Consider the following 19,822-nt stretch of genomic DNA (forward strand, 5'->3'; position numbering starts at 1 on the left):
CTCTAAAAAAGGGGGGGGGGGGAGGCAGTATCCTCTTGTAACACAGCAGCTATGTTTTTACTTTTTATTCTTAAAGGCAAATAATTCTTAACAAATCATTTATTTCAAAATTCTAATTAGATTATTGCCTCAAATACACATTTCATACCAAGTTCCACACAGTTTACCCTGTATTGTGAACAGACACAAGGAAACGCAGGCTACTTCAACGTGTTATAGCAGCTCTCGGGCTTAGGAAAGTAAGTTAAATACATGTTTCTTAAAACACAGAATAAAGGTCAGACTGCCTTCAATGACTGTAAGTGCGTGTCTCTCTAAATCACGACTCTACGGGAAACATCCAGGGACAGCAGTAGCACGGTGGTTAAGGGTATTTGACTCCCACATGGCTGACTGGTTGGAGTCCCAGATTTGGCGGCTTGCTTTCTCACTTTCTCTGTCTCTGTCCTTCTCTGGTCAAATTAAAGTTAAACAAAATAATTCTTAAAAAAAAAATAAAAGAGAACTATCCAAATGGAACAAACCAATCTGATTATGGGTCCTAGGAGGGACTTGTGTGTGCCTGAGATACTCAGGGTTAACAAAGATGGTGTAGCTGGCAGGTGGTACAGTGGTTGAGGTGCTGGATTCCCACGTGGCCGACCACGGTTCGGTCTGAGCCGCAGACCAGGTAGCTTGCTTTCTCACTTTCCCTTTTTCTTTGTCTCTCTGGTCAAATTAAAAACAGTAACAACAATTAAAAGGCACGAAGATAGCTTATATGGTCCTACACATAAAGTAGGTAAGCCATACATCTGGTCACTGACTACACTATCTTAGAAGCTCACTTACTACTGCTTCTGAAGTCTTACCTATGTACTTTAGAATGCAGCAAAGAAAAGCTACAGGGAACCAGCAGTTAGCGTAATGGCTATGTCACTGGACTCCCACGTAGTCGATCACAGTTCGCGTCCTGGACCTGGTGGCTTAAAACTCACGCCGGGCGCGTGTGCGTGCGTGCCCAAGATCCCGAGAGGAGAATGGAGGAGAAGGGATTGCAGCGTGGCCATCCCCCCTGGGGGGTGATTTCTCGCTTTCTGTCTCTGTCTGTCAGGCGAGCGCACGCGCCCTATAGTGAAAATCTCTCTCTCAAAAAAAAAAGGGGGGGACCTCCTAAAAACCTTAAAATAAAGACTTCTGTCTGTGCTACTCCTTAGCTCCCTGTACAGCCCAGAAAATGTGACCAGCTGACTCCTTACAGCCTCAAGTCCTCACCTTACCCTGCAGACTTCGATCTCCTGTTATGGAACTAACTTTAATCACACCATATAGGACAGTACATTACTTGACCACTTCTAGACAGAGATAAGCACCCTGACTTCAGAAAAACAAAGTCATCTCCAACCTATTAAGCCTGAAGGTTATTAGAGAGCTCCCGGCTTCATTATTAGCTAACAACTAAGTGCTCCTCCAACACCCACTTGTGCTTTGTAAATCTGGCAGTTAACAGTCCTAGTAAAATAAATACATTAAAACAAAAGGAAACCACCCTACTTCCCTTGGCTCTAGGAGTCCTGTGAAATCAGAACCCTCCACTTCACACCGGCAGGCTTTATCCTCCTTGGAGACTGACAGCACGCAGAGGCATGCAGTAAGTCTTTGATCAAGCACCATGTCCAGGCTCTTGATTCCTGTTTACTTTAAAACCAGTTCATTGAGAATTTTCAAGGGCGAGCTGGTAGCCTGATGGTCAAGGTGGTTGGGTCACATGGCTGACCATGCAGTTCGAGTCCCAGACCCAGCGGCTTGAAAAACACCCTGGGAACGTGTGCATGCGTGCCCACAGTCCTGGATGGAGGGAGACATGGAGAGGGTGCGGCCTGACCATCTCCATGGGGGAGGCTCTCTCTCTGTCCCTGGCAGGCGCACATGTCGTCCAGCAAAAAATAACAAAAAACAACACAAACAAGCAAAGATAAACACTTCAATATATTTAAGAGGCACAAAAAACCTGAAACCTTTACTTTCTCCATTCTCACCAGGGACACAGTCACAACTTCCTTTAGAAGGTTTAAATTATTTCAGGAGCATCGTGTGAAAGTTAATCGAAAAGCCCAACCTCAAGGAAGAGCCTCAGGGCTCTAATGCAGAGGCCACATGGGAGCCTGGGTTCAATTTCCAGCCCGTACTAAAGAGGCAGCTAACCCTGAGCTGAGAGGCTAGCAAAGGAGGAATGCAACCTGGTGAGACTGTCATCATTGCTCTTAAAAACAACAAAGGGATGAAATACTTTAAAGGAAATTTTACTATCACATGCACAGGGAGCTAGCTAGCTGTTGGGGTTCTTCCCTTTACCAGGCTAAGTTAGGAAGAAGGGGAGGGGGAAGCTCCTTCCAGAACACAAACACAGCTACCCTGAGCAGACACCTGGCCAAGTTCTAGTGGGCTGTACCTTTGAATGTTTCCTTATTTGGAAATAAAGGTCTTTGCAGGTGCAAATAAAGTAAGGATTTAAATTAGATGAGCCTGGATTACTTGGGTAGCCCCTAAAGGCCATCACCTCTATCGCTGCAAGAACAAGGCGGAGGAGAACTGGACACGCAGGGGAGGCGCTACGAGGAGGGAAGGCTGGCAGGCCCAGTGAGGCCCAGCACTGGGCAGAGGACCACCCCAGCCGCCAGGTGTGTACTTCCTTCCTTTCTGCCACAGGGCATGTGCACCACCAGAGAGAGACAGGGACAGAGAGGGAAAGCGAGAGGTCACCTCTGGGGGAATGTGTTTCAAACCACCGTGCAGGGCCAGGATTTGAACCGCGTACGGCTGTGCAGGATCCTCCACACGATGCTGGACTACTGCTCTACAGAGCCAGCTCTACTCGGTTTGATGTGTTATTCTTGGGAAAAGTGTTTACTGATGGAGTTAAACCGAAAAGATGCACAAGTCTCCTTCCTTGCTGATGCTAACGAATGACCTTAAGCTCTGCTTCAACATTAAAGCTCACCTTACCCTCTTCTGATTGAAGTTCGCGATCCCTCTCTCTCGTGCAGTCACTCTGTGATAGCTACAGAAGAGTACGGTTCTCTGTAAGTGCGTTCACTAAACGTCTGACTTTTGATTCTGTAGTATTTCCATTATAGTAAGAACCATGAGAAACACATCATAGAGTGGTACTGCATAACTAGAATTTTTTTTTTTTAGATCTGCTAGGAGGCGCATGTGCTCACTAGGGAGAGTAAGAGAGGAAGTGAGAAAGCACCCCAGGAAGGATGGCCATGCCGCAACCCCTTCTTTTTCTTTCTCCTTTTGTGATTTTGGACACACACACTGTGTGTTGAAGTCTTTCAAGACGCTGGGTCTGGGACTTGAACCACAAAGTCTCACGTGGGAAGATTCCATGTGGGACCAGGCACCTTGAGCACTATGCCACCAGCTGGCCCAGCCACAAATTTCTGTCATTAGAATAATGTGACCTTTCTAACTCAATAAATAACTTTTTGTATTTCTTTCTTTCTTCAGGATTATGTTTCTTTTTGGTATGTCTTGAATAGAATCCTAAAATTCTTTCTACACATAAAATATTCATAGAATATTTTCAATCAAGAGAAAAACACTGAAATAGAATCCAGGGTATAATATGCCAGGTAATAAAGACATATACGAAAAGAAATCATAATTACCTTTTGTCCTGTCTCTCAAAACTCATGAGTTTGAATAAAGCATTTAACTAAACATTAAAGCTTATAGAACAAACAAAAATATAAAGACTTAGCTGATTTAGCAGATAAAAGCTGTTAATTCTAACTTGAAGCAACCAACTAAGTGAGAAAACTGAGGACCTTACTAATCCCTTGGTAAAGACCTCACTGCAAGTTTTCCCAGAGGCTCTGTACTATTTCCTGGCTGGCCTAAAGGAAAAGACCCAATCTACAGAGGCAAGCAGTCTCAAACTGCGATCATGACACATGGGGCTAGCAGAGAGCACGGCAGTCGAGGCACGGGACTCCCACAGATCGCAGTTTGAGTTCTGAACTGGACAGGTTGCTTTCTCACTTTCTCTCTCTCTTGTTCTCTCTCTGTCTCTCTCTGGTCAAATTAAAAATAAAATAAATAGGGACCAGCATAAATTTTTAAAAATTTTTAAAAAATGATGATACACTAACTCTCCTAAGGAAAAGTACATAAATATATAAAGCATCATGGGATAGATATGAACTGGAAAAAAAAACCTTGCAAAAAATAGAACCAAGATTGAGACCAGCAGATGGCATAATGGCTGTGTCACTGGACTCCCACGTAGTCGACCGCGGTTCGAGTCCTGGATCCAGTGGCTTAAACTCGCGCCGGGCGTGTGTGCGTGCATGCCCAAGATCCTGAGAGGAGAATGGAGGAGAAGGGATTGCGGCGTGGCTAGCCCCACACCCCCGGGGGGGAGGAGGCTAGCCCCACCCCCGGGGGGGGGGTGATTTCTCACTTTGTCTCTGTGGCTAGCGCACGCGCCCTACAGCAAAAACCTCTTACAAACAAAACAAAACAAAACAAAAACAGAACCAAGACTAGTATGATACCTTCTAAATTATGTTTCAGCCAAAGATTAAATTGAAATGATAATAAATGCAATGTGGTACCCTGGATTAGACCCTAGAATAGAAAAGGATATTTAATGGGAAATGTAATGAAATTGAAAGAAGGCTGGAGTCCAGTAACTAGTAATGAAATACTAGGCCGGCCTGTGTAGTGGTTAAGGGAGCCTCATTCGGTTGTGGCTGACTTCAGTTCAAATCCTAGCCTTGAGGCTTGAAGATCACACTGGGCACATGTGTGTGCATGTCCCAAATCCCAACAGGATGGAGCAAAGGAGGGGACTGCAGCGCAACCGCATCTCGCTGGGCGTCGGGACGCTCCTCTCTCTCTCTCTCTCTCTAAGTGCATCTACCCCAGGGGGAGTAATGGAATAGGAACCTACCAATGCTGACCTTTAGTTCTGATAGGTGTAGAGGCTATGTAAGCTGCTAGTAAGAATGGAAACCAGATGAGGGGTAAACAGGAACCCTCGCTACTGTCTCCAAAACATTTCTGGAAATCTAAAATTATCCCAAAATAGAAGTCTGATTTTTAAAAACGAGATGCCACCACAAGCTTATTAGAATGGCTAAAACAAGCAAGAGGAACACTGATCAAGCATCGGCAGGTCTCAGAGCAGGGCCTCGGCCCAGCCCCAGCGGCACACATTGCTAAGACTGTCCTCCGAAGGCTGGGCTGCACAGGAGACCTGGGTTCATCCCCGTCCAACCTAGAGGTTGGAGGTGGTGCTGTGTACCCGCAGTCCCAGCAACGCAGGAGGCCCAGACAGGAGGGTCACCACATGGCCAGGCCATGGCTTAAAAGAGAGAACCATGCAGAGGTAGAACAATGCGTAATTAGAAATTACACTACTAGGAGCAATTCACAATGGGAGCAATCATGGAAGCCAGCCTGGCAGTTTCTTGTAAAGTAAACATTTACCAGTACAACCTAGCAAGCCCACTCTGAAACGCATACCTCCGTCCTGTACCACGATAAACTCCTACATCATTCCACTCCCCGAGGAACTTTCTCAGTCTCTCTCATATAACCCACTGATGTGACACTCTTGATAGGACACCACTACAGATGAAAACAGACAGTGACTGCCAAAAGCCTGGAGAGGATGAGGGTGACCACAGAGTCTTGAGGGAAGCTGGTGGCAGAAGGGAACTAGCCTCTTTTTCTTTTTTCATTTTTTGAACTGCCAGAGGGTACCTGCACTCACAGAGACAGACAGGGAAACAGAATGAGGCAGAGGAGAGCAGTCCCAAAGGTCAAGGTCATGCTGCAATCCTGTCTCCTCCGTTTTGCCAACCTATCAGGGTCCTGGGCATGTGCACACACACGTTTCAAGCTCCAGGACCAGGATAAAAACTAAGATCGGCCATGTAGGCTCCAGCTCCCTTAACCACTAGGCCATAGACAGGCTTGGAATTTGGAATTCTTCTGTGTCTGGATTGTGAAGACCATTACAAAAGAGCATGCATTTGCAAAACTCAATACACTCAATAGGAAAAACTTAGACGTTGTTTATGAAACACTTTTAATAAAAAAAAAAAAACTCACACAAACTGTTCACTGCAAGCGCTCAGTAAGACAGGAAGGTGCATTCTACAGGAAAAAATCCAGGACCACAGCACAAAGCATCGAGAAGGAATGAATGAACCTGAATTAGCTGTCAGGATGAGCTGAGTAACGGTCCATAGTTTGACCACCTTCCTCCCAGCACGCCTTAGACCTCGCTTCAGCTTTTAGAACTTCAGACTAACGTTTGGGGATCACAGTCCACAGGACTCCAAGGCGTTACCCTCGTCTCTCTTCACTCGACGAAGCTAACGTTCCTGAGAGAACCGCTCCCTGCAGGTGCTGTGGCCTGCCACATGGCCTTATACTCCAACATGCACATTCTCAAACTGTCGACTCCAATTACACAGAAAAACGTGTGCTCAATTTCACCCATTTTCTCCTTTAAAAAATAGTTATTTAAGTCTGTTTGTTTATTATTTAACCAGAGAAGGACAGAATGAGAGAGGGAAAGTAAGAAAGCAAGCCACCAGGTCTGGGACTCAAACCACAGTTGGCCATGTGGGAATCCAGCACCCTAAACCACCACGCCACCTGCTGGCCCCCAATTTCATCTATTTTCTAACAGTCTACAAGAGGTCTTCAAAAAGTTTATAGAAAATCCATCTTAAAATCCCAAGATAGGGGCCGGCAGGTGGTGTGGTGGTTAAGAGCGCTGGACTGGGAACCAGCAGTTAGCGTAATGGCTATGTCGCTGGACTCCCACGTAGTCGACCGCAGTTCGCGTCCCGGACCCGGTGGCTTAAAACCCACGCCGGGCACATGTGCGTGCATGCCCAAGATCCCGAGAGGAGAATGGAGGAGAAGGGATTGCGGTGTGACCATCCCCCCGGGGGGTGATTTCTCGCTTTCTGTCTCTATGTCTTTCTCTGTCTGTCTGGCGAGCGCACGCGCCCTATAGCAAAAAAAAAAAACCTCTCAAAAAAAAAAAAAGAGCGCTGGACTCCCACATGGTCAACCCAGGCTCAAGTCTGGGACCTGGCAGCTCGCTCGCTCTCTCTCTCTTTCTCTCTCTCCCTCTCCCTCTCTCCCTATCTGGTCAAATTAAAATAAATAAATACATAAATAAATAAAGTTCAATAAAATAATTCTTAAAAAAAAAAAACCTAGATAAACCTTAAAAATGCTAAGCACAAGTTTCAGGGGTTTTTGCCAAAATAATTTGTCTTTACTTCCATTTTCTATAAATTTTTTTTTTTTTTTTTGGAGAGATTTTCACTGTAGGGCGCGTGCGCTCGCCAGACAGACAGAGAGAGACAGAGAGACAGAAAGCGAGAAATCACCCCCCAGGGGGGATGGTCACGCCGCAATCCCTTCTCCTCCATTCTCCTCTCGGGATCTTGGGCACGCACGCACATGTGCCCGGCGTGAGTTTTAAGCCACCGGGTCCGGGACGCGAACTGCGGTCGACTACGTGGGAGTCCAGCGACATAGCCATTACGCTAACTGCTGGTTCCCCATTTTCTATAAATTTTTGAGGCTCTTCATTCTATAATGTAAAACCATCCTTTATCAAACAGCTCGCCAGTACTTGGGTAGCATTTACCACACATTTCTTTTGAAACCTATCTTTCTTTTGCTGTCAGAAGAGGTTTATAATACCTAGGGGTTTAGTTCTTTTAATAATGTCTTAATTTTCCAAATGTATTTACTGTTAAGAATCCACCAGACAGGCTGGGTCACAACGGTGCAGGCAGCATGCTGCTGGGGCTGCGTGGGAGGCCTGGGCTCAGATCTTGTGCCCACCTGTCTGCCCACACTGTCCTCCTGGCTGGCTGGAGGCTCAAGGGAAGAGTGTGACGTGCTGGGATCCTGGCGAGGGCACCTATCTGTCTGTCTTTCTCTCTTTTAAAATAGAAAAAACAAACAAACAAAAAAAGCCTTAACAGTAGGTAGGAGGTCAGTAGGTATCAGAGAGGTTAAGGCACCAGATCCCACACAGCCAGCCGTAGTTCAAGTCTCAGACCCAGGTGGTTCGAAAATCACGCTGGGCACGTATATGTGTGTGCCCAAAATCCCAAAAGGAGACCGGAAGAAAAGGGATTATAGCATGGCCGTCTCCCCGAGGTGGGAGGAGGAGAATCTCTCACTTTGTCTCTCCCTCTCTCTGGTGAACACGTTAACCTACAGCAAAAAACATAAACAGAAAAACCCGTCCAACCAAAATATACATGATAATAGTGTGGCCTTCAGCCCGAAACGTAAAGGGTAGTGAAGCAAGTCTACACTCACTCCTATCCTTTGCAACCTAACTCTTCTCTGTTAAGACAAAGGTTTGACAAGTGTAACATATGTTTAGAGCAAAAACTCTGAGGCCACGCAACTTAGGTTCGAGCACCAACTCTGGAACTAGAGTGGTGAGGGTGTCAGTCACTTAACTTTCCCAGGCCTCGGTTACTCCACCCATGAAATGTGAATTATAACAGCATGTTTCTCATAAGCTTGTCGTAAGGATTTAATGAGTTAATATTTGCAAAGCTTTTAAAATAGCGCCTGGGGCCAGTAGATGGTGTAGTGGTTACATTGCCGGACTCCCACATGGCTGACCATGGTTCAAATCCAGACCTGGCTGGCTGGCTTCCTTCTCTGTCTCTGTCTTTCTCTCTCTAGCTGGTTTCCTTCCTTCCTTCTCTGTTTCTCTCTATATATCTATCTATCTATTTATTTATTTAGGAAAGGTTTTCGCTATAGGGCACATGCGCTCACCAGAAAGACAGACAGAAAGCGAAAAATCACACCACCACCACCCCCCGGGTGTGGGGGGATGGCCACGCCGCAGTCCCTTCTCCTCCAGTTTCCTCTCGGGATCCTGGGCACGCATGCACACGCCCCCAGCATGAGTTTAAGTCATGGTTCGAGGACTTGAACCATGGTTGACTACATGGGAGTCCAGTGACCCAGCCATTACGCTAACTGCTGGTCCCACCTCTCAGTTTTTTCAAAGTGCAAAATATCACAAATATCAAAGTATTAAGGGTAAGGTCAAAATAACAAAAGATCTCTATGAGAGACTGGATCAAGGTGGGCCTAGAGTCTTGATAGCCCTTGATCCCTGGTGTTAATTCCACATCTGTACACAAAACTCCCTCCAAGCCCTGGGCCAGCTCCTGGACAACAGCTCAGTGAGTGTCGATCACATCCCGAGCCAGGAACAGAGCTCCTAGACAACACTCTAAAGAGACACCGAGACCTACTGGTCCTACCAGCAGTTACCGCAAATGGAATGCTCCTTACGGTCAGGCACTGCTGTCTGTCCAGGCACTGCTGTCTGTCCAGCTACCCTACCCTCTCACTGGCTCTGTACCACAGGTGCTGGGAATGCTCCTTACGGTCAGGCACTGCTGTCTGTCTGTCCAAGCACTGCTGTCTGTCTAGCTACCCTAACCTCACTGGCTCTGTAGCATAGGTGCTATCACTAATGTCACCACTTCACAGATCAGAAGACTGAGGCACAGAGGGTAACCTGCCCCACGTTCACACCCAGTGAGTCCCCGACTTGGGACTCGCACCCAGCAAGCCTGCTCCAAAGTCTGAACTCTTGAACCACAGCCCTGTCCTTCATAATGGAACATCACAAACAGGATTGGTGTTTTTGTTCTGTTTTGTTGAAACTCTTTGCCAGAGGGAGAGAGTTAAGAGGGAGAAAGCACCGCTGTAATGGGTCACACTGCAATCTCTTTTCTCTTCATTTCTCTATCCTGTCAGGACTCGGGGCACGCACATGCCCAGCATGTCCCCAAGTCACCAGGCCCAGGATTCGAACCATGCGGTAGGTCATGTGGTATCCAGTTCTCTTAACCACTAAGCAATGGGCTGGCCCCAGACTGATGGTTTTTAAAAGCTGACCAAGCTAAAAGCATGTGCTACACCACCTACAAGCCCAACAGCCAGAGCTCTAAGCCAGTATGAAGACACTGAGAAGGCGGTCTGCACCCTTGCTCGTTCTCGTTCCACTACCAGGCCGCCCGACGGCGTGGCAGTGTCCGGGGCAGGGCGTTACACTGCGCCTGGCCCACGGCAGGGCGCGCCCACTCAGCCAGTCTCGCTCTAACGGCTGGGCCAGGCGACGCGCTATGTTGGTACCTCTGTGGAACGCGCTGCTCCAATAAACACACGCAGCCAATGCCATACCACCTGAGGCCTGGACCGTGTTTCTTTCACTGGACCACATAAGAGCAAATGGCTTCATTCCTCAGTTCTCTTCTCTCGGCTTACAAAGACTGGAGTAGGGCCAGAAGTAGAATAAAGCAGCTTTGTAACCTTTCAACTACATGCCAAGGACAGAAGCAAAGTTTGCAAAGAGCAACCGAATGGACCTCAACTTTGTCCGACGGAAGCGAGCGAAGGGTCGGACAGAGGCTCTGCGCATTTTCAAGCTCATGACTCCAGTTACTGCAGTGGTTAAAGCGACACGCCTGCCCGTAACAGACAGATGGGAGTGGTGACCAGAGCAGGAAGACGCCTCTCTTAACTGTTCAGCACGACTACTGAGGTTAAAAGCTTTACAGGATAGGGGCCAGCAGGTGGTGTGGTGGTTAAGGCATTTGGTTCCCACATGGCCGAATCCACGGTTTGAATCCCAGACCTGGCAGCTTGAAAATCCCACTGGGAACGTGTGCATTTGTGCCCGAAATCCCGAGAGGAGAATGGAGAAGGAAATGAGGCATGGCCACACCCCTACGGGAGGTGACTTCTCACTTTCCTTCTATCTCGCACTTTCTCTGGTGAGTGCACATGTCCTATAGAAAAAAAAAGTACAAAATCAAGGTACATTTCTGACCCAAACACGCCCCCAAGAAAACTCCAAACCCAAAAAAACCTAGCAAATCCAAACACCTTCCATTCAAAAAAGATACTACTGGGAAATCTAGCAGTCACTAGGGTGTCTCAGACCACAGGTGCACCGCACTAATAAATTGTTATATACCAGCTTCGTAATGTAGACCGGCGGTCTGTTCTGAAAGTCACTTTGCCAGAAATTTTTGTTTGTTTGTTTGGAGAGGATTTTACTGCAGGGCACGTGTGCCCGCCAGAGACAGACAGACAGAAAGGGAGAGATCACCCCCCCAGGGGGGATGGCCACACCGCAATCCCTTCTCCTCCATTCTCCTCTCAGGATCCTGGGCGCACACACACCCGCGCCCGGCATGAGCTTAAGCCACCGGTTCCGGGACTCAAACAGCAATTGCCTACATGAGAGTCCAGCAACATAGCCGTTACATCAACTGCTGGTCCCACCAGAAAGTTTTTAAATGGCCAGTCATGGGTCAGCAGGTGACACAGTGGTAAAGGTGACAGACTGCCACACAGTGTCCGTAGATCAAGTCCCAGACCTGGTGGCTTCAAAGTCAAGCAAGGAGCATGTGTATGCCCCTAAGATCCGAGGAGAATGGAGGAGAAAGGACTGCAGTGTGGCCATCATGTTGGGGTTGATTTCTTGCTTTCCCTCCCATTGTCTCTCTCTGGCCAACACATAAGCCCTATGACAAAAAACAAAATAAACAACTAAATAAATAATAAAAAGAAGCTCAAAGGGGGCCCATGTGAGTGCCCAAAATCCTGAGAGGAGAATGGAGAGGAGATTGCTGTGTGGCTATCCCTCTGAGGGGTAATTCCTTACTTTCTGTCTCTCTGTCCTTCTCTGTCTCTCTCTAGAGAGCACACATGCCCTATGGCAAAACCTAAATGAGTAAATGAAAAAGCCAGCCAGCCAATCAAAAAGGAAAAAAATCCTCCCTTCAAGCTACATACACAACTGCACTGAGCTCTGGTGGCTGAGTTAGTTTTATAAAAGGCAAGCCACCGAAAGAAAACAAAAGGAAATGGAAGCCATCTGGCTGAGAACCGATAGCTCAACGTAGTTTAAAAATCTCACACGCCGTGAGGTTCCAACACTAATACACGGAAATGAGAGGGCAACGGCTTCCCTTCACGCTACGTCCACTTCCCAAGCACCTGGCCTGGGAGCCGAGTCACCGTGTCCCAGCCTACAGCACGGCCAAGGCCTGGTGAGAGACGCAGGTCTGAGCAGCGGGGCGTCTCCTACAGTGACATCGGCACGTTTAAGAAAGGAGATCCAGGGACATACTGAAGCGCTGATTACCAGGAGGGTTCTTTCCTTTCTCCTCCTTCTTTTTTTCTTTTTTGGAGAGGTTTTTGCTACAGGGCACGTGCACTCGCCAGAAAGACAGAGACAGAGAGACAGAAAGCAAGAAATCACCCCCCCAGTGCGTACGGTCACGTGACAGTCTCTTCTCCTCCATCCTCCTCTCAGAATCTTGGGCACGCACGCACACTCGCCTAGCATAAGTTTAGCCACCAGGTCTGGGACTTGAACCACAGTTAAGGGCATGGGAGCCCAGGGACATAGCCATTACACCAGCCATTACACCTGCTGGTCTCAACAGCAGGTTTCTGTTGAGAGAGAGAGAAGTATTTCTGGCAGGGTCTCACCCACAATGCTCTGCCCCTGCCTCCCAGCGGGCAGGGCCCAAGGTGTGTGCCTGTCTTAGGTCGGCTCAGACAAAACAGGTGGGCCTCCCACATGGCTACCCTCACACAGCAGCACTCTGACACTCATGTCACCAGGGCTGCACCAGGGTTTTGTGTGAGACATTTATGTACCCTTTTTATACTCTAAACTATCCTCTAAAATCTGAAATACATCCCAAGAAAAAAATTCCCACACACACCTTTTGGGATTATGCTCTCAGTAAAGAAACTGACATTATCATGCTAATAACATCAATCTAGTAAGAAAAAATTAACATCACTGTGCTAAATTAAATTTTCCTCTTGTTTTGGAAGGGGAGAAGGCCCAGCCGGTGAAGCTGACCTAAATCTTTTTCAAGTACTATGGAAACTAAAGAATAAATTCAATTCCACCTGAGAGCTAATCACTCTCACTCCCACAGTAGCGTGCTGAGAGAGGTAAGCGGCCAGTGTCCCCGAGCTCACTGAATGCTAATGAAAGAAAACGGGTGAAACGCAAAATGGCAAACCCAGTATCAAACACATATATAAATGAGAACTGCTTTGCACCAATAATTATGTTTAAGTAAAAGCAAACAATATTCTAAATACCAAAAGAAATCACCACAGTAAAGCTTACTCACTGTAGCTCTAAGACAATACTTTTCTCACCAAGGGGGAAAAAAATCAAGACCAAAGCTACTGTTAAAATCAGGTACTTAAGCACTAGCAGTTGGCGTAATGGCTATGTCACTGGACTCCCATGTAGTCGACTGCGGTTCGAGTCCCGGACCCGGCAGCTTAAACTCATGCTGGGCGCGTATACGTGTGTGTGTGTGTGTGTGGTTGTGTGTGTGTGTGTCCAAGATCCCAAGAGGAGAATGGAGAAGGGATTGCAGTGTGGCCATCCCCCCTGGGGGATGATTTCTTGCTTTTTTTCTCTCTGTCTGTCTCTGTCTGTCTCTTTCTGGCAAGCGCACGCACCCTATAGCAAAAACCTCTCCACGAAAAAGAACAAACTAAAAAAAACAGGTACTTATTGGGACCAGCAGTTAGCGTAATGGCTATGTCGCTGGACTCCCACGTAGTTGACTGCGGTTCGTGTCCTGGACCCAGTGGCTTAAAACTCACGTCAGGTGCGTGTGCATGCGTGCCCAAGATCCCGAGAGGAGAATGGAGGAGAAGACTGCGGCATGGCCATCCCCCCGGGGGGCGATTTCTCGCTTTCTGTCTGTCTCTCTCTGTCTTTCTGGAGAGCACACGTGCCCTATAGCAAAAAACCTCTACAAAATAAATAAATAAATAAAAACAGGTACTTAGTTAACATGTCTAAATAAATACAAACTAACGTACAAAAATTAAAATAGGTATTCCTAATCAAGTGTCCCTTCTTATAAGAAATAATTATACTTTTTCTGTTAATCAGATTCCATGATTCTCAACTGTTTTCAAAATATTCAAAAAAACAACGTAACAAGGCTCCTGCACTGAGACGCACCCTTCGCTGATACAGTCACCCTCCCCAAGAAATGCAGTTAAAATTGTTAAGTTGGGAATAATGAAACATAAAAGAGTAACGACACTAATAATATTTTAAATCTCTACTATTTGCACTTTTTAATTTTTTTAAAGAATTACTTATTTTTTCATTCATATATTTTAATTTGATCAGAGAGAGACACACAGAGAGAGAGAAAGTGAGAAAGCAAGCCACCAGGTCCAGGATTCAAACCGTGGTCAGCCATGTGAGAATGCCCAGTGCCTTAACCACCACGCCACCTGCTGGTCCCCATGCACTTTTTAATTTTAAAAGGGACTGGTCTGGGGACCAGCAGTTAGCGTAATGGCTATGTCGCTGGTCTCCCATGTAGTCGACCCCGTGGTTTAAACTCACACCAGGCACATGTGCATGCCCAAGATCCCAAGAGGAGAATGGAGAAGGGACTGCGGTGTGGCCATCCCCCCTGGGGGGTGATTTCTCGCTTTCTATCTCTCTGTCTCTCTCCCTTCGCTCTGTCTGCCGAGCACAAGTTCCAAAAAAAAAAAAAAAAAAAAAAAAAACTCTCAAAAAAAATAAATAAATAAAAAATAAAAGGGACTGGTTTGTGAAAATTTCTTCCCCTTTTTAAATTCAAAATGTTAACTTGATTACTCTAAACTGAGTCTTAGAGATGGATGTACCTCACCTCGCACAAAATGCCAAATCTGAACATGAGACCAGAGGTAAATCAAAATTTTCCATTTTATATTTCAAAGATGTTCAATTCATGCAGAGGATGTGAAGATTTCAGTATTTTAAGTCTATTCCATAAGTATCTTTAACACTCTGCAGATCAAAAAACTAATTTCAAAGAGCATTTTATTAAAAACACTGCCTTTCTCCATGTAACTCCAAAATAATTAACTTCCGTAAGCTCATTTTTCTAAACAAGGGAGGGACTTGATCCTACTTCGCTTCTGTAAAGTATGATTCTTGCCATTTGAGAAATACAGGTAAATACAAGGTCTGAATTTGCCTTCTGTGGGCATTCATAAACAGACTGGTAAGACCCTCCCCTAAAGTTCTCAACGCCTATCAGTATTCTTGTGTTTCACACAACTGGATTTTTAATCTTAACCAATAAAGGAAGAAATCACTGAAGTAATCAATCCTTGTACCAAAAAGGTCATTAATCCGAAGCCAGAGGACTAAATTCAAATTCAGCTGTGCAGGTAACTAGCTCAGCCACTTTGGGCAAGTGACACTGACGTCTGCACACACCCACTTCGAAGGGTTGTTACGCATTAGAAGAGTGACAGGAAACTGGGGCCAGAGGATGGCCTAATGGTTACACTGGACTTGCACGCAGTTCACCACTGTTTGAGTTCCGGACCCAGGGGCCTAAAACTCACACCGGCAAGTGTGCCCCAAATCATGACAGAATGGAGGAGAAGGGACTGCAGCACGACCATCCCCACCCCTCACCCCGGGGGTGATTTCTCGCTTTCTGTCTCTCAGGCGAGTGCACGCGCCCTATAGCAAAAATGTCTATCAAACAAAAAAATAGAGTAACACACAAAATCACGTGGAACAGTTCCTAGCACGTGGCAAAGTTCACTTTTCACAGCTTTACCACAGTGTGGGTGTGTGGTGGTTTTGTGTTTTCAGACCGGGTATGGCTGTGTTGTCAGCCCTGGAAGCCTTCACTCTCAATACAATTGTTTTTAAGGGTTTTTGTTGTTGATGTTGTTTTTCCATAGGGCACGTGTGCTAGCTCCAGAGAGACAGTGAGAGAGAAGGGAGACATCGCCCCAGGGAGCATGGCCACTCCACGTCCCCCTCCTCCACTTCCCCGGGATCCTGGGAAGGCACACAACGTGCACCCAGTGGTTTCCAAGCCGCCAGGTCTGGGACTCAACTGTGCTCCTCACAGAGACAGAGGGAAGTGAGAGGTCCCCTCCTGGGGAAACGGCCATGCCACAGTCCCTCCTCTTCCCTTCTGTCAGGGCTTTGGACACATACTCATACATACCCAGGGTGATTTTCAAGCCACACCTGAACAGCAGTTGGCCACGTGGACTTCAGCACCTCGAGCAGCACTCCACCTGCTGGCCCCTCTCAATACGATTTTTACACTATAGAATTTTACAGTTCACTTGTGAAAAAGTTTCCCAAATAAAAGTTATTTAATTATAACTGTAGAGAAAGAACATGACCACATACTGTGAAGCTGTGATGCAGATTAACTCAAGAAACTTAAACACCCAGGTGACCAAAATCAATTTCTGAAATAACAGAACAATCGTAAAACCTAGTTTGAAAGATCGTATACCACTAGCACTGGTAAGAAGTGACACTATGGGTCAGCAGGTGGCATGGTGGCTAAGCACTGGGTTCCCACATGGCTGACCAGGGCTCATGTCTAGGACCCAACAGCTTGCCCCAAATCCCAAGAGTAGAGTGGAGAAGGGATCATGGCATGGCCATCCCCCAGGGGTGATTTATCACTGTCCCTCCCTTTGTCTCTTTCCAGTGAATGCAGATGCCTTATAGCAAAACCTAAAAAAATAAAATTAAGAAATTATACTCTGGGCCAGCAGACGGCATGGAGGTTAGGGCGGCCGATCCCAACTGCACGATTCGATTTGAGTTCTGGACCTGAATGTTTGAAAACACACTGGGTGCAAGTGCATGTGTGCCCAAGATTCCAAGAGGAAAATGGAGAAAACGGATTGCGGCATAGTTATTTCTCCCGGGGGGCACTTGCTCCTCTCTCCCCCTCTTTCAGCAAATGCACTACCCTACAGTTAGGAAGAAAAAAGTAATACCTCCATAGTCTTAAAACTTATTTTAATTTTGGACTTGCAGGTGGTGAGATGGTTAACGGTGCTAGACCCCCACGTGCCAACAGAAGTACGAGTCCTGGACCCGGGGCTTGCTTTCTTACCTTCTCTGTCTCTCTCCCTCTGTCAAATTTAAATAAATAAATAGTTAAATTTAAAATAATTCTTGGAGCCAGCAGTTGGCGTAATGACTATGTCGCTGGACTCCCATGTAGTCGCCCACGGTTTGAGTCCTGGACCCAGTGGCTTAAAGTCATGCTGGGCACGTGTACATGCGTACCAAAGATCTCAAGAGGAGATTGGAGAAGGAATTGTAGTCTGGCCAATCCCCCAGGAGGTGATTTCTCCCTTTCTGTCTGTCTCTGTCTGCCTTTCTGGCAAGCGAATGCATCCTATAGCAAAAATCTCTCCAAATAATAATTCTTTTAAAAAGTTTTTTTAAAAAAACTTTTAATTCTAATTAAGTTTTTCATTTCAGCAATGTGCAAACAAGATCCAATTCAGAATTTAAGCATAAGTGTTGGGACTGGCAGGTGGCATGGTGGTTAAGGGCACTGGACAAGGTTAAATAAAGTAATTCTTTACAAAAGTGATTTAAGCATAAATGTCAAGCATGTGCTCTGTCACCTAGCTGACATCAACAGCCTGCGTACGTACTGCTCTAACTGTGTACGGCGAGTGCCCAGAACCGCCTGTATTTGCTGTACTACAAAGATTACGGGTATTTTCTAAGGAGAAATAAAACAAAAATCAAATCTAACTGGTGCAAACATCAACTGTGCTAATAAGGTTATGTGTACCCAACACAATCTGTGGTAAGATCTTACCAGACTCCCTCAGGTGGATTTATTAACTTATTTCCAAGAAGTCAGTATTATCTACACTACAAATTTCCTCTTCTGACATAAAGGACTACTGCATATTTTAATGGGCAAAATAATATGGAAAAATTTTACGAAGCCCATACTTTAAATCTTTGGTTTTTAATTCACTATATAAAAAAAAGAAAGTACCTTAACTACACTTAGTAGCAAATCAACCTAGGACTTGGGTAGATGGGACCAAATACATACCACTGTGAAGACCTGCGTCCCACTTCCTGCTGTGGCCTGTCAGTAAAGCACACGCTCTGGCAACAGAGAAGTTCACAGCCCATGCCGTGCACTCTGCACAAGAACACGTGCTCATCAGGAGATGGTAAGTCCGCCTAAATATAACCCTGTACAGACCAATTAGATGAGTATATAAGAATAAACTAATCTTGGGACCAGCAATTGGCTTAATGGCTATCACTGGACTCTGCGGTTCGAGTCCCGGACCTGATGGTTTAAACTCACGCCAGACACGCAGACACGTGTGCGTGCACGCCCAAGATCCCAAGGGGAGAATGGAGGAGAAGGGATTGTGGTGTGGCCATTCCCTCCTAGGGGGTGATTTCACACTTTCTGTCTCTCTTTCTCCTTCTGGCAAGCGCATGCGCCCTATAGCCCCTCCCCCCCAAAAAAAACACAACCAAATAAACAAAAAACTATATGCACAAATGTATTTTCAGTTGAGTCTTTGGGATTTCAAACAAAGATTTTTGCCAAACTAAAGTAGAAAGTTTTACAGAAAACCAATAGCAGTTCCTCTCCTGAGCTCCACAGCTAGCAGGTGGCATGGTGGTTAAGGACGCTGGACTCCCACATGGCCACCCGCGGTTCAAGTCCCAGACCTGGTGGCCTGCTTTCTCACTTTCTCTTCTCTCTCTTTCTTACTCTGTCCCTCTCTGGCCAAATTAAAATAAATAATAATTAAAGTTAAATAATTCTTAAAATAACAACACCCTGCACTAGAGAAAACACACACACGCTGCCTCTAGTTACTGGGGACAGCCCTCAGTAAAGGAAAGCCCTCGCTGCTCCATCTGAAGACCAGCATGATGAACGCGTCTGCTCCAGTGAGAGGTGTTGGATTCAGGATGCTCCATTCAGTAATGGGAACAGGCCAAAATCATTTTAAAAGAAAAACAACTAAAACTTATCAAAGTTCTACTTCTGCACAAGTTTCTTTCTCTAGTCACTCTTTAAAGGGCAAACCAACTTACACCTTGGGGCACGTCAGCTCAATGGAGAGACAAGGACAGAGAGAGAAAGTGAGAAATAACCCCCCAGGAGCCATGACCATTCACCATCCCTTCTCCATTCTGGTCCTGGGATCTTGAGCAGGCACACCGCCCTGGCATGATTTTGAAGCCACCAGGTCCAGGACTTGAACCACAATCGGCCATGTGGGAATCCACTGACCTAACCCCTACACCATCTCCTGCTCCCAAGCCCTAGTTTTAAAGGTCTGTGTCACAGATTTCTTACCCTCCAGGTCTTCCTATGACATAAAGGTCCCCACATGACCCACTATCCACTGCACTCTCGAGCGCACATTAACACGACATCCGCTGCTCTAGGCGCAGGTGCAGGGCCTCCTTACTTTTAGAAATATGGCGGTGGACGCCCCGCCTGCAGCACAGCTGCCGAGCACTGGCAGGCGCATCCCACACAGCCCACTGAGGTTCAACCCCCGGCCCAGCAAGCCCACGAGCCCCAAATGCAGGAAAAGGGATTGTGGCACGTCCTGAGAATGGACAGTAAGAACAAAAAATGGCCTGGGGGAAAAAAATCACTCATTCTTTAAGCCCCTATTTCCTAAAACGAAGGGGCCGGTTTGGCAACGATTACCCCCATCTGTAAACTGCAGAAACCCATAAACTGCTAAAGAAATCAACACCCCGACTTCAAGGGCTGGAAGAAAGCAAGGGTCCAAACGTGGCCGCTCGCTCGGTGTTCCCAGGGCCCGACCCGACGGCGCCGCGCGGCGGGAGCGGGGCAGAGCCCACGGCCGGCCCGGGGCTGGCGGGCGGCCTCCT

At 46.6% G+C, this 19,822-nt stretch overlaps 1 protein-coding gene across 3 annotated transcripts in view; it reads right to left on the reverse strand.

Moving 5' to 3' along the window:
- Positions 1–19,822, reverse strand: part of EYA3 (EYA transcriptional coactivator and phosphatase 3) — a 106,031-nt gene that overhangs the window by 85,403 nt on the left and 806 nt on the right. The gene's annotated exons all lie outside the window — the stretch shown is intronic.

Source organism: Tupaia chinensis, unplaced genomic scaffold (assembly GCF_000334495.1).
Source record: "Tupaia chinensis unplaced genomic scaffold, TupChi_1.0 Scaffold143646_1, whole genome shotgun sequence".
Lineage (NCBI taxonomy): Eukaryota > Metazoa > Chordata > Mammalia > Scandentia > Tupaiidae > Tupaia > Tupaia belangeri.